This window comes from Zosterops lateralis, assembly GCF_965231275.1.
Source record: "Zosterops lateralis genome assembly, chromosome: 4".
Taxonomy (NCBI): Eukaryota; Metazoa; Chordata; class Aves; order Passeriformes; family Zosteropidae; genus Zosterops; species Zosterops lateralis.
Genome location: NC_139765.1, coordinates 67,724,217 through 67,746,018, shown reverse-complemented (window position 1 = coordinate 67,746,018; position 21,802 = coordinate 67,724,217). Strand labels below are relative to the sequence as shown.

Sequence of the window (21,802 nt, the reverse complement as noted above, 5' to 3'; positions counted from 1 at the left end):
TGAAATCAGAGGTTGTCTTTATTACTATGTGTCTGATGTACTACTAGATGACTGGGTTGCTTAGGTGAAAATGCAGTTATTGGAATTAGGCAGTATTTTATATGCAGTTTTCCTTGGTTTTTTGCTATGACTTAACCCTAAGGGAATTCCTGTCTGTCTCAGCAATTTCTTCACTGTCCATACATTTTGCATTTGTGCCTTTGAGCTGCTGTTTGCTGCTGCTTTGCTGCATTGATTGATTCTAAGAACAGCTGTACTGGGTCAGACCAAAAATGCAGCTCATGCAGTGCCCCCTCCCTGCAGACCATGTCTGGGGAGGAATGTACAGGTCAGCATTTAGCAATAATGCAATTATAATACCATGGGTACTGCCCTAGCATTCTGTGAGATGTGTGCAGGCATTTTCTGACACTGAAATGGTACTTTAGTGGTCTGGGATGAATTTTATAACCAGTATTTATCCAGCTGTTTCCTGAATCCTTGTTAATGTCCACTGTATCCTATGGAAAGAAGCTGGATGGAGTGTTTTGAAGTGTATCCTTGCTACCTACCCTCATGTGCTGTCACCTCATCCTTGCCTTAGAAGGGACAGTGACCACCTTTCCTGCTCCACTCAGAGCTTTATTCTGCCCCTCTCAGTCTTCCTTTCCAGGCTGCAAAGTTGCAGTTGATTCAGTAATTCCTCATAATGTCCCTGTTTCATAATTTTGATCATCACTGTCACCTCCCTGGTGCCATATCCTGAGGCAAGGAGAAGGATCTCAAAACCACAAAGACTTCAGGCAATGGTAGACCCCCTTCTTAGTAATCCTTAACACTGAATATTAAACAGATTTACCATTTATTCCATGCTGTTTTCTGTCTTCTAATCACTTATTTGTTCTTGCAAGAAGTTCCTCCTGTCCCCTGACAGCTCATCTGCTCAGAGATCCTGGGTTGAGGCACCCCATTGAAATCTGAATAAACCACATCAACAGCATTTTCCCATCTGCGTAGTTGTTGACCCTTCCAGAATATTCCAGTGCATTTAAGAAGCCTGGATTTCCTTCTCTAAAGCCTCAACCTATAAGATTGTTCAAAGTGTTCATAAATTGTATCTTTGGTAGGAGTGATAAGTTCCATATAGTTTTTATTGACCTGCTGAAGTCAGTTTTGCTAATCTGGAGTACTCTGTAAGTCCTGAATTATTCCTTTGCATCCCTTTTCTAAAGTTACATTATGTTAGCTGCCTTCTAAAGTTTGGGTGCCCATAAAGCTTTAAGAGGGAGACTTCAGCCTATGTTTAGTTTCATGCCCACATTCCCCTAGGTTGGGTCAGTCCAGTCTATAACCCCTTCTACCAACCTTGTAAAGAAGGTTTCCAGTGTAAGAACCTTCCCAAACCTCCCTGCAATTATCACATATGACAAAACCACCAATTTTTATTTTTTGCAGTAGTCATGTGGGTTTATTCACGTTGCATCTGTAGTTGGTTTCTTCCTGGTCCATCAGTTACCTGACACACATCTGACTTCTCATATGTGCAGAATAAATCTTTATTGAGTTTCTTGCCTGGTGCAACTGTTCTTTGGGTGCTTTTCCCCACTTTTGGAAGTTCTTATGTTTTAGCCACTGGAACTTGAAATGCATTTTTGCTTCCTCATTTGGACACACAGTTTCTGGGTTTGAGGATGTTGTCTTACTTCTCACACTTTCTCTTGGCTGGCTGCTTAGCCTGCCAGACTTCTCTGTTTCAAGAATTTATTTACCTGGGGTATATATTTGGTCTATGTTTCCCGCATCAATATTTGTTTTTTTCAAACAGTGATTATGCTTCCTGCAAGTTTTAGCTCTCCTGGTTCTGTCTCCCTGGATCTTCTCTCTTCTTGTTTTAACAACTTTCCTCATTTTCACAGGTATTACTTTAAAATTACACACAACACTGAAGATTTAACACAGTGTAAAAAGTAATACTTTCTTTCCTAAGAATTCTGGGTTTGTCTCATGTCTCCTACTATGGGTGGACAGTTTCTTTCTATGGAGAGTGAGGAGGAATCCAGTTCTTGCACACTCCTTTTGCTGATTGTTTCTAGCACCAACCTCTAGTACATCCTTTTGACTAGTCACGTTTTAATGGACTCTAAGAGGTAAATGGTACTTTAAAAAACATTCAGTGTATTTGTGATTAAAACCCATCATGTGACATGGGAAAGCAGTTGGTTACTTAACATATTTAAAATGTCTTTCACTGGAGAGTTATGGAAAGAAATTGTTGAGCATCAAATTTAGAATGAACAAAGAAGTGTGCTTTCTCATATAATTTCTACTTCATTGTGCTTAATTCTGCAGGAGACTGAGATTTAAAGTGTAACTGAGTTGGAGAAGATGAGTTTCAGAGACGGTACAGGACAGGTTGCTGAGACATGATGGGTCAGTACAACTGTGTCACTGATCCCTTTCCTGGATCTCTGACTGCTGGAGGCTGGAGGATAAACAGGGTGGGAGAAAGTTTCTTCTACATGAGCTCCATTTCTTATGCTCTTTGTTCAAATTAAATTCCTCCTATCCCTGGAAGAAAGCAAAACTTTTCCCCAAGGAAGTACCATGTTTTTTCTGCTATTCCGACAATTTCACATACATAATTTTGACTGGTCATGTTTTAATGGACTCAAAGGTTATTTCTCCATGGTGAACCTCCCCATATGATCATGGTGGGCAGAGATGCTGCCTCGTTTTACTCCTAAACTCCAGGGATCAACTTGTGCTCTTGCTGTCAGCATCGAGTGTCCAACCCATCTTCCCCTTCGAGCCCTTTCAATGACAATAAACAGAAACTCCCCAGGAAGCCAAATTTCCAGAATCTTTTCTCATTTTTTTCTTTAATCAACTTTTAACCTGTTTTGAATACTCAGCAGCCCATCTCTTCAGTGGCTGGTGTACCAACCAGAGCACATTTGAACCCCACACCACCTGTGGCAGCTTTTTCCAGCAGGACCACACATAGCTTGGCTCCCCAGCCTGCTGCCAGTGGCCTGTTGTTTGCAGTAATTTTGGAAACTGGCTTTCAGGTAACCTTTACAGTGCAGTAGGAGAGATATTCCTGCAATCCTGCTTGTTCCTTGTCACTTTGCCCATTTCTCCTGCAATCTCTTTGGGGTTCTATAAACTTCCGGAGTGCAGGTCACCTGGGAGGAAAATATGCTGCTTCCTTTCTGTCCACAAAATTATGCAACAGCTTCCAAAGAAAACCAGAAATAAATTATTGCTGTCAGGTTTGAAGAGTTGTGTTCTCCTCTTCCCACACTCATCAGCTCTTGGGCCATTTTATGGTGCCTCTCCAAGGTCTGGGATAGGTTATCTGGACCCACATGAAGGATGGGAAGCACAGTAGTGACACTGTCAATATGTGTGTGTAGCATGTCAACCCCAGATGGAAATTAGTTCTGAGAAACTTCATTTTTAAAAATAGTCAGGGCTCGTGGCAGTCATCTCCTAGGAAACTCTCATTGTATTATGAGACTATAATGTGCTGTGATTACATTTCAGATAAAGGGAATCAGTGTTGCTGTCAGATTGTTTCTGCTGAAGTTTTCCAACACAGAAGGACATCCCTATGCAGCAGTTGGCTTTGGGTGGTGTTTTTGAGCTGGTTGAGGCACTGAAATGGTTCTCCCTGTGCTGTTATTCACTCGAGGATGGCAGGGGAAGGCTGAGGGAGGAGTAGCCTGGCTCTGGAGCTGTGGATAGTCCCAGTCTGTCATGGGTCTGGTGAGTCAGGTGAAGCTCAGAAGCAGCAGCTTGCCCTGGGAAATCTGTAGGACTTCAAACTCCTCCTTAACAGCAAATTTGGTAAATACACTAGGATGGTTCTCTATGAAGTCTAAACCAGTTGCTATTAAAGCAGGAATCTGAAGAGTGTCAGAGGTATCAGTGTCTGTCTCACTTCTGGTGTCTTCATGGACCATCTCAACCTGTTTCATCCATGGACCAGACTGACCTCTTTGGGTGGGGTGTGTGTCCTTCTTTCAGATGAAATGCAGGAAACACCAGCACTTTTTCTCTGTTGTGATTCTCTGACATGCTCAGCTGCTCTCATGCAGCTCTGCCATGCTGAAAGGCTCATTCCCTCATTCCCTGTCTTCTTTCCTGATATCACATGGGGAAGGCAGGGGTGGCTCCCATCCTCAGGGGATGGGATTGCTGCAGGGGTCACTGCCCTTCTCTGCTTTTAAAAGCATGGGATGAGCTCAGAGGATCACTGTTGCCAGGCCTCCCTGCTTCACCTGGATCCATGCTTAGGCTGGGCAGGATTTGGATGGAACAGCTTCTGGTTCCTCACGTCTCCCTGGGGAGTTTCATTCCTGCCAATCCCTGTATAACTCCATGACATCAAAAGATGTGCCTTCAGAGCAGTCTGCAGGGTCATGACAATGACTTTATGGGAGGAGAAGTGTGTTGTGTTGGTGCTGAATCTGTTTGGCAAGTAACCTCAGTAGTCTCAACACAGCCCCATAAAAACAGACCCATGGAGAAATTCCGCATCAGCAGAAGCTGAAAAAACCCCCCCTTTTTGCATTGAGTTTTCATGAGAACCACCGAGGGTGGCACATGTGGAAAGTGTGTGGCAATTCTTTTTTGCAGAAGTATCTGTGAAGTTGCAAAGGCCTTGGTAACTTTGTGTACAGTTAGACCAAAATAATCTTTGCCAATGTTTATTTTCAAGCCTGCCAGTTGCTAGGCAAACCAGTTTGCTGAGTTTCTTAGTGTAGCTCAGCTCAGACATGAAGCTGCATGTGGATACATGAGTGAAGAGGCTGGGGAGTAGAAAAGCAAACGCTCTTCCCAGTGTTTTGAGAAGTGGCCATGGGGAGTAAAGCTGCAGATGGAGCTCTGAATATCCTGCAGTGCCTTTTCTTACCAGAGCTAAATTCTGAGCTGTAAAACTATTTCTATTCCATCATACTGAACTGTCTTTCTTTCTCTATCTCTTTTTTTAAATAATTCTAATCTGCAACTTGGAGTGGGCAAGGATACAAAATGCACATCGTTTTTAGTCCAGGTATTTAAAATGGATATGCAGGACTGGCTGAGACAAGAGGATGAGAACAAGCCAATTAGAGTTTCACAGAGGCACAGAAGGGCTCTTAGACAATGGGGGTTGTGCAGCTGTGCTTGTGACAGCTCTGAACCCTGTGGCCTCCTCTTTTGGTGGCTGCTCATCACATTCATGGAGGTGCTTCCTGGCTGGGGCTCTGTATTGGATCTGGAGGATTAAAGTGGAAAAGGCAGATGCTAGGAGATGTGTATTGGTTTCATGGTGTGGTTATCTAATTCAAATTTCCCCTTAGAACAGGCAGGGACCATGCTGTGATCATCTACACTAATTTCTGGGCATCTCAGGTGATCTCTGTGACTAAAGGTGTGCAGCAAATGGAGCAGAGGGGTTTTTGGCTGACAGAGTTTAAGGATCCTACAGACACACAGTGTCATTAATTTTGGGTAGGATGTAAGCATCTGCTGGAGATGCTTTTCGAAGTACAACAGGAATATGGACTTTTAGATGATGCAAAGCTCCCAGTTTTTAAGTAATTAAATTAAATAAGAATCACAGAGTTGTTAAAGTTGGGAAAGACCTCCAAGACCACCGAGTCCAGCTGTTAATGCTGCCATCTTCACCAGCAAACCATGTCCCCAGGTGCCACATCAGCCCATGGAGTTCCTGTTCCTCAAGACCTTCACCTGTGGAATGGGCAGTGCAGTTCATGAAAGGCAGGGTTGATGTTTGAAAATACAACCCTTTGCCTCTGATCACTGGGGAAGGCTACCAGAACTGACACTGTGGCTCTATTTTGTAGAGATAGAAATGTCACTTGAATGAATGAGGTGCTGGGCAGAATTTTGCATCTTGGATTAGTGAAGTTCCAGACACCTTTAGGTAAAACTCTTGGCTAAGTGGGAATTTTGCATTAGCCCTCATTAGGATTAGTCACAACTGCAAAATTATTTGATCTTTAGGATAGTTCCACCTTCACTCTGTAGAAGGAATGTAGGAATTGCTGAAAGCAAAACTAGACTGTCTGCCTTGCTTTGCTTTGCTACAATATCATCTACTTGTTCCATAATTGATTCAGCCTCTTGGAGAATGCCACAGTGGGCCAGATTTTTTCTTGAGTTTCCATGTGGAGAAAGGAGAAGAAGAACCAGGCTTTTTTAAATTGGTGTAATCTACTTTTTATGGCCAGATAAGATCTCCAGGAGTAATAGACCCTGCATGTGTCAGTGCTAGAATAGGGAAATGCTTTGAAAAAAAAATAAATTATGGAGATCGCTTATGCCTCTAGAAAGGTTTGAGGTCATTACTAGAAGAAAAAAGGTTATTTTCTTGTGTGAATGCTGCCATCACATAAATCCTGGGAGATGATGAGCTCCTTTTGACTCATGAGATGAAAGTGGGAAAAATGGTACTCAAATATTCACTTTGGAAAGAAAGTGATCCTCAGTGGGGAAAAAAACCTGCTTAACAGCTTATTTGTGAAGTGCATAATGGAAGGAAGATCTCAGCACAGAAAACTACATGTTTTTCTTGATAGCTTTACTGTGACTGCCACAGAGGGTGTAATGTAAGTGTAACAGGCCTTTAAAGACAATAATTCCCTTTCTAATAGGGGTCAGGATTGATCAGAAAGGAGCAAACAGTTCAGGAAAGAAGATGAGTGCAATAACAAACATGGCTGGGGATCTGAGCTGGGCCAGTTTCCCTTTTTAGCATACATGCATCACTGTCTCAGAACAGACTGCATAGCATCCTATTAAATTAGCATACACTAGGCAGCTCAAACAATTAGTTCATCTCAGAAAGGGAAGAGGTTCTTCACAAACTTTCATTTTTGGCTTAATTTCTGTGCTTTGTGTGGTTCATTCATCTTTGAACCCACTTTTATGGCACTGAAGCTGCATGCCTCATTCTATTCTGCACCTGATGGTATTTCTTCCCTGGAAGTCTCCTTGATTGTGTATTTTGGTGTCTTCACCTTGCTGGTGTGTGAGTTGGAGTGACAAGAGGTGCTGGTGGTGTGTGCCATGCCCTGCTGTGACCTTGGAATTCATCCCGGAGTAAAGATCTAATTCCAGCTACAGAATGGTTCACATCATTTCCAGGGATGTTTTCCTTGAGTGAAAATGATTGTTGACCTCTAAGGGGCTTTGCTTTCTGGTGAAGAAGGTCCAGGGTTGTGAAGGAAACTATCTGACTATACTGTCAAAAATTCATGCTTTATGGTGAGCAACTTTAAATTGGTGTTTTCTGGCTTCTTAGAAGTCTCTTTCCTCTAAGTAGCTTTCCTGTAAGTAGCTGCATGGATTTCCAGTCTTAATCCTACTTCTTTTAGTGGGTGGACTCTTTTTTTTTTCCTCTTTTTTTTTTTTTTTTTTTTTTTTTTTTTTTTTTTTTTTTTTTTTTTTTTTTTTTTTTTCCCTGAGATTATTAAATATTGAGCAGCTAAACTAGAAGAAATTATAAGCCTCAAATGAGCATCTTGCAGCTGACTCTGGTGACAAAAACTGTCAAAACACTAAACTGTTGTTACTGTAGATAATAGTATCCCCCCAAAAATAGAAGTTAAATCCAAACAAATAGGAAAACTTATTGTGGCTGCATAAGTTCAAAGATTTGTGCTGCTTATTCTGTTGCAGACTGGAATGGCAAATGGAAACCAAATTGGTTTATGAGGAGGTGAATGAAGAAGCTCTGCCTGGAGTGTGATATTGTTGGGTGGCTCTGTAATGGTCATGGCTATAAGCCCCAGCAGAGATCTGGGTATTGATGGGATATTATTGATGATATTACTTCCTCCTAAATGTTTTGTTAAAGGGGAAGCAGCAGAATGACTGGAAATAAAAATCTGGAGCTGGGGATGTGCTGCCCATCCCTGTCATGGTGACTCCCAGGGTCCTTTCAGGCTGTGACTGCTCATTGCAAGCCCACAGTGGTTTCAAGATACCTCCTAACTTGGACAAAATGCTGAGGGAATGAGCATGGAGCGATGGCTCAGGGCACAGAGAAAGGTGTCAGTGCTCCAGAAAGGAGCTTCTTGCAGCAGGAACACCCAGCAAAGAGTATCTGTGTCCCTTGCCATTGTTGGAGTGTCCATCAGGATATGGCAGCAGCATTTTGGCACAGTAGGAAGTGTTGTTCATCATCTGGAGAGGGTTAAGAGCAGCCCCAGCCTGTGGCATCAGGCACCTCCATGGGATCATCACTGCGGGCAGGGATTGAGATCAGCCTGGAGAGGGGAACTGGGGTCAGACACAGCCCAGGGCAGGGCCATGTCTGGTGTTAGAGCAGGCACTCGTGGGGCCCCAAGGTAGGAAACAGCATTTTCAGTTGTGGCTGGGAGGCTTAGTGGAAATTAAATGAGTAGGGAGGCTAAAAATACCGGTGTTAATACAGAGATCCCAGTTGTTGTGCTCTTGCCCAGGCAGAGGAAGCATTGCCATAGAAGGGGCTGCAAGGTTGGAACTGTGTGTTTGATGAATGAAAGTAGCTAGAAAAAGTATTTGTGCTCTAAAGCATAGATGGCTGCAACCAGATTAGTCAGCTTTTCCCATTAATTTGTATTGAGTTCTTGGGAATATATAGGGAATTTGGTTTCTGTGTAGCACAGTCCCAAAGTCCTTTTCCTTTCTTCTTGGCTGGCTAAAAACCCTCTCCAGATTTCAGTGTTGTTAACTTTGCATTCAGACGTCACCAAGCTACTGAAAGTTAAATTGTAAATTAATTTTCATGCAGCTGTCAGAACACTGATGGACATGACTTTGGAAGTAAAATTGTGTTGGTACGTACCTGGATGATGAGTGAGGAGAGTGAGGAGGTGTTTACAAAAACAACTGAGTAGAAAATTTTAAGAAAACCCAAAAGAGAGAACATGAGTTGTGCAGAAAAATGGCTCAGTAGAAAAGTGATCTGCAGGACCAGAATCTCGCTGGTGTGTTACACAGAGCCTGAGCTTATCCCACTGTTAACTCCTTGAGGCTCATGGAAGAAGCTGTCAAAATACTAACAAAGACTTTTTTCCCTCTGTTTGTGGTGCAGTCCAAAGTCACCTTTCTCTGGAGAGTCAAGGAGCAGAATTTGAGTGTGGTTGCCAAAGCTACACTATGAAAATGACCTTTAGTTTGGTTGGTCTCCCTTTAATTCAGTCAGTCTCCTGTCTCAGAGTGGATAGACATGGTATATTTTTCAGATGTTGTGTGTTCCCCCCTTTTTTTCCCCCCTGGTTTGGCCAGGGCAAAGTACACATGGGAAGCCAATTGTGTCATAATTAAGAACATTAGCTATATGCAGCCTGAAGATGTGAAATCTGTTTCCTGGCTATGTCTGTTGACTTAGTGTGACAGAGCACCTGCTAATGCAGTGGAAAACTGCTCAACATGGAGGTTGAATGGAAAAAATGAGGTTTCATCCCTCCATCAGCTTTGTCTTCATTTTGTCAGTATTTTTTGTCACAGCAATTTTTTTGTTGAATGAGGACAGATTTACTGTCACAGTATATGCTGTTCATTGTATTTCACAAATTAAATGTTCATATTAAATTATAGCTCCAACAGAAGAAGGAAAAACTTACTTGTTCTTTATTTTGCTTTGATCTGCAGGATAGCCTAGCCTTGCAGCTGCTGCTTGCTCATAGAAAATCCAGTTTGGGCATGAATAATGTTCATATTTCAATGTTAATCTTGAAATTCTAATCTTTAAATCTATATATAAAAAAATAATGCATAAGAAATAATTTAAATGAATCAAGACTCTGAAAGATTGGCATCTCATAGGATACTGCACAGTCCAGGTGTCTGCAAAGGGGTGAGGAGTCAAAGCATCTCAAGCACCTTCCAGAATTTGCCGTTATCTCAATGTCACTCATCAAGTTCTTTAACCTCTTTTTTTTTTTCTTATGTTGTTCCTAATTCATATGGAAATTACCTACATCATAAAATTATTCCATGCCTTAATTAGAAGTTTGAAAAGAGCAAACCCCTCCAGGGTAAATGATAACATGGTCAAAACTTTCAAAAATAGGTTGTTGCTGCACACGGATTTTGGCAGCTAAAAGTGGTTTCATTTTGCAGAAGTTTCTTGTCACCCATTTCCACCACTGTCCTACTTCCTCAAAGCCATGATACTTTTTAACTTGTTTGCCATTGTCTGCAGGCAGGACAGGGGAAATTCCTGAAGGATTTAGAAGCTCCTCTTCAGAGAGGTGAAGACTTTGTCTTTGGGCGTGTTGGAAAGGTTGCAGTTACCTCCTTCCCAGCTGAAGGGAATGGTGCATCCCAACCATTGCAGACACATTTTCAATCATAATTTTTACCTAGTTATCCTCTTTTCTCGATTAAAAAAAAAATCTATATCACAGTGTGATATTTGGTTTTCTTGCTTTTTGTCATACAGCACTGCTTGATGATGTTTAATGAAAGCCATGGCCTTTTCATGAAAGTCCTGTCATGTTAATGGTGTAAAATGCAATATTTTCCTATCCCAAAATTCTTTCTTAAACTTTGTACACGATTATATTTTAAACCTCAATTTTAATTCTGTAATTCTTAGAGATAAATTGTTTTATTCATTAATATCATGATTTTAATATCATGATTTTAAAGGTGATATTAATTAATGCCTTTTGGGGAGGAAAAAATCTTTAGCAAGCCTGCTGAGCTGGTAGTTCTTGGGAGCTTTTTTGAGGCAGTGGGGATTTGCTGTAGGATATGTTGCTGTTAGCAAGAAAATGAGCAGCCTTGTCTTTCTGACTTTCTCTTTGATATTTACCTATTCATGCCGGAGTCAAGAAGGTTTTAGTGGAGGCTGGACTGTGTCATTACGGGTGGATGAATTCAGCTGCATATTTGAAATTATAATTGCTTGTCCATCTATTCAGTATTATTTTTGACTCTTCCCTGACTCCAGCAGACTCCAGGAGTATCTTTGCTGCTTCTCTCTTGCTGGTGCTCCCTCCTACCTTTTCTTTCTTCTTGCCCCATATTGCTGAGTCTCTGTTTAACACTCTGATCCCTCTCTGCATCTGTTCCCTTCCTTCTCTTTCCTTCCAGCACTTCACTTCTCTTTCTTTTGTGCACTGACTTGTTGCTTTGCTCCCCTCTCTTGCTCTGTGAGCACAGGAGAATTTACAGTGCACAGGATAGTGCAGACTGCCTCACTTCTGCCTCCTCACATCTCCCTCCTGCCTTCCCAGCAGATCCATCCCAGCTCTTCCCCTCTCACTGCCCAGAAACTCTTCCCAGCATTAGCAATTTCATGCCATGGCCTCATATAAAAATCAATGTAAAAAAGTACCCTGTCCATGCCCAGGATTGACGTGGGACCAAATGCTTTAGCTGAGCTTCAGGTTATTTTGTGCTATAATGGGGAAGGTTGTTAAGGAGATAGGGAATTGGGTTTCATGAGTATTGCAGAGCTCCACAAAAAAATATTAATTTAAATTCACAGAGGCTCTTTTCAACCAGGGAAACCATGTCTGTCCTGATAAGTGCAGGAAGAAATCCAGGGAAATGATGGAGCCCGCTGAAAAAGAGGTGCTTCACAAAGTAATTATATTGTGTAGAGGGAAAATAAAGGGATTTCCACTATTTTTGTTGTCTGAGATCAGCAATGAAGTGCAGACTGGGATGGTAGCTCCCTGTATTTTTATGATATTGTAAACACTGGGAGAGCTGTGTGATCAGTAAACGACTGGTGAGAATATTGCAGCTTCTAGCACCATTTAACTGAAGGCAAGGAGCCTGTTCAAGGCACAGCTGGAGCAGAGTGCAGTGCTGAAAGCTTAAGCAGATGGGACTTGAGGGGTTCATGAAATACAGCTGGGAGCAGCCCTGTGAGTTTCTGAGCCCTCTGGTCTGCAACCAAAGCTGGTAAAGCACCAAGAGGTCTTAGGGCTTTCCAGCCAAAGGGTTTTATTGCAGTTCTGGTCTGGCTGTCCCAAGCACAAGGGTCAGGATGAAAACCTTATTTGGTAAATTGAATGGGTAGGGCTGTCAATAAGAGGAAAGCAAAGAACACAATTAGAAACACTCTGGGTGGCTTTTTTGTGCAAACCATTTGGATCAGTTGTGTGGACCTTAAATTGGAGCCTGTGATGCTCTGATGTGCTGAGGTGGATTATACACAAAGCAGAGAAGAGGGAATCCTTCTGCTACTCCAAGTGGCAAAACATTTCTTGGTTCACAGGCAAAAAATGAGGCCAAACATTTCTTGATTCAGAGGATCACTGCCCCATGTGGACAAGCTGTCAAACATCTGCTGTATAACAGCATGCAAAAGTCTTTTTTCATCGACTTCCTATCACTCTTTCCCTGTCTGCTGGCTACAAAAGCATTTCTGGGTAAACAGGTACTTTGTTTCCAGAGCAGCAGCCTCTTCCTTTTGCTTATCGACTTGATGATTCCTGTGGCTGTTTTGCAACTCAGGAGGTGTTGGTGAGGTCACAGCAGCCTGGTTGTGTCATCCAAGTGCATGACTTAAAAAGGAGGAGCCTGTCCAGGGAAGGAAATTCTTTTGCTTATCCACAAAACATCTAGATAAGCAGCAGTGGTGGGGAATGAAAGGCAGAGAAAGTTGCTGGTAGCCAGATGAGGCTGTGACCAAACATCAACCTTTTAAGAGTGGGCTGGAAGATGGTTGGGTTTGCTCAGCACCCTCCTGAGCATTTATCAGAGTGAGCTACATAGGAGAGTAGAATAATCTGCTGATGAGGGGAAATAATAAAGGAAAGACTTTTTATTTCTTATAAATAAAACACAAACCTTCAGCTGGTGGATCATAGAATCAAAAAATGATTTAGATTGGCAGGAACTTTAAGGATCATACCGTTCCAACCCCCTGCCATGGGCAGGGGACACACTCTACTAGACCAGGTTGCTCAGCCTGATCCTTCAGTTGTCACTGGGTTAGACAAGTCCTTGGATCTGATCTCTCTTGGACCAATTGGGTACGTCAGGAGGAGCTTTTTGTGAATAGGAATAATGATTTGCTGTTCCTCCTCAGGTCAATGCTCTCTCTTGTCCAGTATCTTGCTGCTAAACCAGTACCAAGTTCCATAATATAAAGATGGTCCTAATGTACCACTGTGAATCTGTCCAGAGTAGCAGAGTCTGAATGATGCTCAGATGCTCAAAAAATCTGGGAACTGAAAAAAGTGTTTGTGTAGCAATGACTGTAACATTTTCCTGGCCTCTTTTTGGTCAGGTCCAGAGGCTTGGGAGGAAGCACTGACAGTGCAAAAAATAATACTCTGTTATGAAATAACCTAATGAAGGAGAGGCACTGCCCATTCTTGGCAATTAGTGACTGGCTGCTGTGATGATGTTTCTTTATTTGTGTAACTCTCTCTGGGGTAACCATAGGGAGGTTGCTGCTAAGGCCAATATTCAATGGACTTGTGATTTAATCCAATTATTTGGCTTTAGTGGTTACACACATCAGTTTGTGTTGTGGAATAACTCTGTATACATAGAGAAATTCCAATGCAATCTGAGTCAGTGTTGATCCAATGGTGAGGACAAGCTCTGGGCAGCCCAGAAAGGACCAGAGTGGGGGCCCTGACCTCTTGTGGTGACGGAGGAACCAGGAGCACTCCTGGTACTGGTGTGTCACTTAGTCCTGGGGACTTTGTGCTCCTTTGTGAATTAAGCCTCCAAAAATCTCAGAAAGGGGAAAAGTACATCATCCAGCAAGTCAGCAACCAGACTATGGTCCGTGCCCCCCTGTACAGAAATGGTATTTTCTAATTTTCAAGCTTTGCTCATATCTCTGCTGGACTGTGGTTCTTTATTAAAATTCTAGTCTTTGGTAAGCCTTTAATGTTTTGCGTGAGTGTGAATGTCTCCATATGTTTGTAAAGGCAAAGAAAGATGTTTGTAATGTCATTTCTTTTAACAAGAGCAGCTTCCAAATGACACCAGAAGAACTATATTCAATGGTTGTGTTTCAGTTAACAGCTTTCAAAGAAAAAGCCCCACTTTAAACCAGGGTTTTTCTTCTCTTCTTTCAGGGGTGCATTCTCTGAAGTTGTTTTGGCTGAAGAGAGAGCGAGTGGGAAACTCTTCGCCGTCAAATGCATTCCCAAGAAGGCACTGAAGGGAAAGGAAAGCAGCATAGAGAATGAAATAGCAGTGCTGAGAAAGTGAGTACCAGACCTTCATTTCTGTCTCTTTGCTTCAGTTAGACTCTTGCATCTGAGGAACAGTGATTGACAAATGTGACTGAAAAGTTGTTCAGCCCGTCAAAGGCAGACAAGATCATGAGAATTTAAATGATGCTGAAAAATGTTTTGAGAAATGCTTTTCTTTTCTTTCATATTAATGCAGCCAGATAACTGCAAAATGGGAAGGGAGTAAGGCTAGAGTAAGTCTACAATGCCATAAAAAGACTTCATTCACTAAGAATGTCAGCAGTTGTGTCACAGGCACTGAGGAGAGCAGGAACAGGGTTATAATTTTTGAATGCTTACAGCAGTCTGTTTACTAATTGTTCCAAAATGATGACCTGCTATGGATTGTCATAGGAGATGGTGTTAACCTGTGCCACGCTGATGAGTGGTACCTCTATACTTCTGGAAGGATGTGTTTTTTCCTTACTTTGGCTGGAATACATAGAAAAGAAAAACTAATTTCACAATTGCTATGCATTCATTGTAGTTATTAGAGGCTTGATCCTTACTTCTTCCTCATCTTATGTCCTGAAGGTGGGATTCACTTCACCTGACTTGAGACATTTGGATCTGAACTTACCACCCTTGACTTTCATTCTGGGAAATAGGAAGAGATTGGTGACTTTAGGATCAGTTCATATAGTGCGTTTTAAACTTCTAAAAGTACCTTCTCATTGAGTTGAAGGTAGCACAGTTATACAGAGCTACTCTGCATTGGACTGGGGCTCTCTTATTCCTGCTGCACTTCTGTCCCAAGTGGGACTTCTTGCCCCAGTGCTTGGTCATGTCAGAGCTGATGGCTGATGATCATGTGGGCACTACGTGACAAAAAGGATCCTAAAAAACCAACTGGAAGAAAAGCTCAGACAGCCTAAGTCAAAGGAGCTGGTTCAAGGGTAGATTCAGTCATCTCAGTAAGCAGAGGGGATCCTTTTCAGTGGGGAGAAATAAATGGGGCTCCAAACAGCTACAACTGTTTGTAGCAGTGCCTTCCTATTGCTGAGCCCACCTTGGGTCAGTACAATATAAAAAACCCTGTGACAAATGCAGCTGTTGTCTTGCTGTGTAGTGTTATTGAGAACCTGTCATAAAACTCAGCCATTGCCATCCCTGTAACCAGGCAATAATGGCAATAACCACAGCTTGAAAGTCTTTGTGTTGATGGGTTTGTCCCCTACTACTCGTGTGGGGTGTAAGAGTGGCAATATCCACGTGCAGTAAGAACTGACCTGCATCAGCCTTGATCTTGAGCTGGTAGAGCAGAGAAATCGTTTAGGTTATTTCTTGCTTCTGCATTGTGAAACATTTCTGTTCCCTGCAAACAATTTCCTGAGAAACCAGGAGGCAGCACCCAGGCTGTGCTATTTCAGCTGCAAGGGCAGGAGAGTGAGTGGGCAGAAAATTCCTTAATTTCATGCAATTAGATCTACTCAATCTCTTGTCCTATGTACTTTAGGACCTTAAAAGAGAATGTCCCTTTTTTTATTCCCTGGTGTCTTCTACTTAGCTGTTGCTAATACAAACTTTTCCTGTTATTGTCTTTATTCTGAAAATAGACGTTCTTCCTTGCAGATGCAGTATTGAATTTGTATGTGCCACCAAGGAAACAATTAGAAAATAACAAACTAAATTCTGCTTACAGTTGAGGAGAAAGGGATATCAACCTGTTTCTCTGTTCAATGAATTCTCTGCTTCAAAAGCTGTCAGTAAAAATAGATTTGAGAGCGGTTGAATGGATCCTGAGCAGCTGTTGCTAAGCTCCATCTAAGTGCCCTTGCTTTTGTTTCTTGTAGCTTAGCACTGAGTGGGAATGGCTATTTCTTGTGTTATCTAATGAATGGGTGGGAGCCCAGAGCCCTGGGCTTCCCTGCAGAGCTGTGAGGTGCCACAACGTTAAATGTGCCATGCACTGAACCACCTCATCTGGAGGATGTGCACAGAGGATGCCTGGCAGGAGCAGTTGGTCCCTGTTCCCTTAGAGGAAGGTGTAGAGACACAGGTGATGGATACAAAGCAAATAGAAATATGCACATATGTTGATCCTAGCCTCCTGGTCTGGTTTTGCATTATGTCCTTTGAGGGTGCCTAAACTGTGATGGGACAAAGTTCCCAAAGACACCCTGCCTGGATACAATACAGGCAAACTCCTTGAGATCTTCTCTGAAGGAACTCTCGTCTTGCATTGGACTTTCTCCTCCCATTCAACCATTAGAGTTTTGTTTCCCTCCTGACAAGCTCTGTGCTTTCTGGCAGAGCTCTGCCAAGTGTTATGAAATGCAGCAACTGTTCTTGACTTCCCCCAGTTGTATATCAAATTGAGGTCTGGTAGGAAATCTCAAATATATTCCTTGCAGTGTCTGCCAGCTCTCAGGTGAGCTGTTCATGCCCCTGTATGAGGTGAGCAGGTTTTTTGGAACAATCAGAGATTGTGCTGACATGTCCAGGATCAAGCCCACAGTGTCCCATATACTTTGCACCCTCAGGCATCTCTGGTGATGGTTCATCCCTCTGACAGTCCTGCCAAAACATTGAGATCTGGCAGAATCAATATGGGAGACAGTTTGAATGATGATGTGTGTTGAAATACTGTTTCAAGGAGCATTTTTTGCACTCAGGATTAAAAGTCTGAGCATGGAGTACTGGTGATGAAAACATGAATCCAATGACCAAAAGCTTTGGGTCCCCTCTCACCTCTGCTTATTATCTTTCCCACTATCTGTTGGCTGTGAAACAGCCCTTATTGAAAAGACTTTTGTATAAACAGTTCTACCTGCAGTTGCTTTCCTGTCCTCTCTTGTGCTGGCAGACCCAGGAGAGTGGGTGTGAGAGGGGAGGTTTCTGGGCCAGGCTCTTAGTGTGAAATCACAACTTCTGTCAGTCCTTCTGTGTGTCTGGACTAAAACGCTGCTGGGAATATTAATCCAATATTCTGTGCAGCCTAAGGTCAGCGACTCCCATGTGAAGTACATGGAAGGTGGGAGATTTTATCTCTCTGTCTGTGGGCTTGGATGCTCTTGCTGCCAAAACAAAATGACACATTTTTGGAGCGATGTTCTGCGAACAGAGGAGCAGAGCTGCCAGCCAACTGATCTGCATGTTTGTGTGAGTGCCAGAGTGAATCATGCACACTCCATAATTCTATTTTTCCAGCCATGGCCAACAAATCCGTTCTTAAAAAAGAAAAAAGGCGGAAGAGCCGTTAAGTCAATATTTACGCCGAGCAACCTTAACAGGGTTCTTCCAATATGGACTCCTGTGTCCCGTGGATTTAAATCCATGGCAACATTCCCCGAAGACTTGGATGGGTGGGGACGGAGTGGGAAGGAGCTCGCTGTCGAGTGATGCGCTGGGAGAGACTGAGTGTGCAGTTAACGCAGGAGCCTGGGCCTGACAAAGCATTTAAACATGTGCCTAATTTCAGACAGTAATTAGTTCAGTGAAATTGGTGGGGAGGCTGAGCTGCCCTTGCTTGGATGTTTCAGAGAAGGAGGGAGGTTCCACTGGGCACCTGTGTTTGGTACTATATCAAGAGGGGAGCTTTCTTGATATCTTCAATTAAAACATTAACACATGTGGAAGACAGAATGGCTCAGAATCTGTTTGAGGAAGAAAATGGGATCTCTAGAACTGGACTGTCACAGCTCTGTTAACTGGCTGTGGGGAACAACAGCACACAGTCCCCTTTGTGTGACACAGCCTTTTTCTGAGCTGACATGTGGGAGTTTCATAACCTGCTCTGAAAGCAACTGTGTTTTGGTTTTGAGCAGAAAGAGAAATGCAATCCTTTCCATTGTTTGCTGTAGAATGGAGGAAATTTCTTTCACTTATGGTAATTGTGCAGGTGTGAACATGCTGAAAGTCTGCTAGGTGGGTTCTTGAAGGTAGTGCATAGTATGAAGAGTTGGACTGCAGAGAAGCAGCAGTCTGAGGTTCTAGTTAACTGGAAAAAAAAAAAAAGCTTATAAGTCAGATAGAGAAAAATATCCCTGATTTTCTTGTGAGGTTGTTTATTGGGATTTTTTCTTCCTTTGGCTCCACCACTTTTTATCACAAGAAATTCTCTGCTTGGGTAATACCTGCCCAATTGTACAGACTCAGTGCTGAGTCAGAGCAAAGCAAGGGGAGGAACAATAAACTGTGTGTAGCCCTGCACCCAGGTTTATTGATTGCTTAATGGCAGTAATGTGCACATGTGTCTTGTTAAGCAATACTGTCTAGCTAGCAAATCATACTCTGCTTTAGCTAGTTCCTGCTGAACAGGGATTTTAAAAATAATTTCTAACCTATTTAGGTATCTCTTACCTTCTCTCCCACCTCTTTACTAGCCTGGATCCTCTGGAAGAGGCATCATTAAATTCCTTAATGCAAATCAAATCCATGCCTTGCTGAGGTCTGAGGCTATTTTTCCTGTTAAACAGAGTGAACTGTTTGCAGCAGGTCAGCTAAACTTCTGCCAGTGCTTTCCATCCTCCTTTTCTCAGGAGACAGGATGTTCAGGCAGTGATTCATGCCCAGGCACTGCCTCACTCCTTATATGCCTGCACCTACAGCCAGGAGCTGCTGCTAGGATAAAGAGCAGGGGGCAAGGAGAGGAGGTGTCCTCCTGCAAAGCCTGGGAGGTCAGGGCTATACCCAAAGTAAAACTAAACACAAAACAGCAATGAAAGTTTTCCTAATGTGAGTGGAAGTGTGGGAGCTCCTGCTATCCCATAAATCAGATGATGGTCAAAGAAGCCCCTTGCTCCATGCAGGAAGCAGTGCTGTTCCTCATGTTAAAGATAACAAATGTGGGAGAATCATCCCTCCTCAAGATATATGAAAGCTGCAATTAAAAAAATTGTACCTCTTTGCTCTTTTTCAGCAGTCCTTTGACAAACTCCCTGTAAAACTTCTCTGTCCCAAATTCTTATCTCTGTTATGCCCCATCTCTCTGGAGCTGACCTGATAGCCTCCAGGAAGACAAATCCAAATTTAGTTCTGAAACCCATTAGTTACCTCTTATTAAACTCTTCTGTGCAATTTAACTTGGAATCAAAGGCTACATTAATTCCGAATAAAATTGGCCATGCAGAAGTTTACTGTGCCCTAACATAAATTCAGGCATTTAATTAATTCAGATGGATGTTCCTGAATGGTTTTGTGGGACAGACTCATCTATTCAAGCCACAATTGTCTTTGGGTCAAAAAACACAGCCCTTGCAGGCCTGGGTGGTCCCATACTCCAGTTTCCCAGTCTGGAGGCTCTGCTGGTGCCCACTGATGTTCTCCTGTGGTAATTGTTTTTCTGTCCAAGGTTACACAGCAGAGTACAGGGCCAGCTGAACTAAAGAGGAGACATTCAGATCCTGTGTTGATAAGTGCTAACATAAAAGTGATGGTAATTAAATTGTGTAGCTGCTGTACAAAAAAGCTGTGGGATTGACCTTTAAGGGGTTAATGACTAATTAACTCATTGCACCCCAGCAGTGAGAGCTCTTTTTTTCTGTCAAGAAATGGATAGATGGTTGGAAATGAAAAAACAAAAAAAACCCCACTTGACATCTCTGTCTGTCAGGTATCATAATTTCTCTGGTGCTTTGCTTACTCTATACACAAAACAGGCTCGTTGCTTTTTTTATTTTTTTCCCCCTGTTTTTTTCTCCTCTGTGAATAATGGTGAGAAGAATCGGCTGCCTCAGCAAGAATTGAAGAGACAGCTGGTTGTTATATTAAGTAATCACTCTCTGAGAAAGCTTTTATGTAGATTTACTTGTTAAAACCTGGCTTGCTCATGCCACTGCAGTTGTGCTGGGGTGACAGAAGGCTGACTCTGCTCTCCCTGTGCTGCCACGCTCCAAGTCCTGCCAACTGCAAATCCAGGACATCCCAAAAACCTGCTCCTCAGTGGGGCCCTGCATCCCTAAGGATGGCTCAGGGTGCTCAGACACCAGCTAGGGTGGGATACCCAGTGGTGCTATTCATGATGTTGATGTCATGGTGTCAGGGTAGGGCCCTTCCAAGAATATATTTATTGGCATCACACATGGATTTGTTTCATCATTGTCCCCATACATCTTCTGGGCTGATCTGGATGCCTGGAGAGACCCCAGTGCCTGCCTGTGGAGCCTCCCTTACAGCTGTGCACTTCTGCAGAAATCCCTGCTAGGGAGGCAGGCAGGCGTGGAAAGGAGCCAGGATCTACAAAACTCAGGGTAGGGGGACAGTTGGGCATGCCTGGAGGCTGACATCAGCCTAAACCATGAGATCATCTCCTGGATCAAGGAGATGCAGACTGGATGAATTGCCCTTCTCGGGTTTCAGGAGAAAGGGAATCTGACCCTCTATATGTGGATATGGCACAGGGCAGCTCTGCCTTGGCACTCGTAGTTGGCTCTGTGTTAAGCAAATAGTTTTGCTGCAGAGAATTCATCCCAGTGAAAAAAAAAAAGTGAAACCTGAAACAAAGCTGACACCATTCTTCATCACTAAGATGCTGGAAACTTTGCAGGGGAAGACTTGGCACTGCCTGGGTTGCATTTCATGCTAGATTAGATGTAAGCAGATGTAGGGAAACAGATCAAGGCATCTTAAAAAATCCTTAAAGTACATTAAATGAAAGAGAAAATCCCCTGTGAAGTGGTAATCACAGAATCCTTTGTATCTTCTCTGGTCTTGCAGAGTTCCATTCATGTGGAGTGTGCTGGGTCAGGCTTCAGGGATGGTGTGTGGCATTTCTGTGTCTCAGCCTGACTTCACACCCTGCACACCCAGGCAGCTGTGTTCCTCCAAGGAGGGTGGTTTCGCTGTAATTGCTGGATGGTGACACAGCTGTCCTCTCTCCTGGGTGGTGGTGGTGGTTTACCAGATCTCACTGGCATAACTATTGTCATCCAAGGTCACCCAAACCTTGACTCATCTCCAAAAATGGCGTATCCATGTTAGAAGAAAGACATAGAAGCACACTGTCACTCAATACTCCAACTTTTAAAATAATTCCAGAAAGTAACAGCTGGTTTCTCAGAGTTTTAAGAAGGGTTCAAAATAGCAGAATGGGTTTTAGTTTAGAATGTCAGCCTTAGGTGGTGCCACACAGAATCACAGAATGTGCTGACTTGGCAGGGAACCACAAGGATCATTTAGTCCAACTCCTGGTTCTGTACAGGACACACCAAGAGTCACATTATGTGCTTGACAGCATTGTCTAAATGGTTCCTGAACTTTGGCAGGATTGGTGCTGTGACCACTTCCCCAAGGAGCCTGTCCTTCACACAGGTGGAATAACAAAGCCAGGGTCCTCTCAGAGCTCCTAGCTGAACAATGAGAATAGGTGACCTATTTTCCAGTATGTAGTTCTCAGGAAGATGGTTATGGCTGTGTTCCAGTGGTACAAGTATCTGATTATACTTTGTTAGCTAAAAGAAAAGTCTTGTGAAGATACATAAAGCCTTTTTAATAAGATCTAAAAGTTTGATAAGTGACTCAGCTTTAAATCTGGATTCATAAGGTCTGTTACATGGTTAAACCTAAGAGTTACCTAATTTGCAAGCACATGGCTTTGTACTAGGGACAGCATTTTCTCCAGTGCTTGCAGCTCAAAACTTCAAGGATGTCTTGGTGCATAAAAGCAG

At 42.9% G+C, this 21,802-nt stretch overlaps 1 protein-coding gene and 1 long non-coding RNA gene across 2 annotated transcripts in view; one reads left to right on the top strand and one right to left on the bottom strand.

The window, feature by feature from the left end:
• The window catches only part of LOC310909031, a 264,699-nt gene extending 257,052 nt beyond the window's left edge, over positions 1-7,647 (bottom strand). Inside the window, exon 1 of the long non-coding RNA XR_014589993.1 lies at positions 7,377-7,647. This is a non-coding gene — a long non-coding RNA (uncharacterized lncRNA). The remainder of the gene's footprint in view (positions 1-7,376) is intronic.
• A 6,514-nt stretch (positions 7,648-14,161) lies between these two features.
• CAMK1D (calcium/calmodulin dependent protein kinase ID) overlaps positions 14,162-21,802 on the top strand; it is a 118,120-nt gene continuing 110,479 nt past the window's right edge. The window contains exon 1 of the mRNA XM_083858760.1: positions 14,162-14,168. The gene's annotated coding sequence lies outside the window, so the exon portion shown is untranslated. The remainder of the gene's footprint in view (positions 14,169-21,802) is intronic.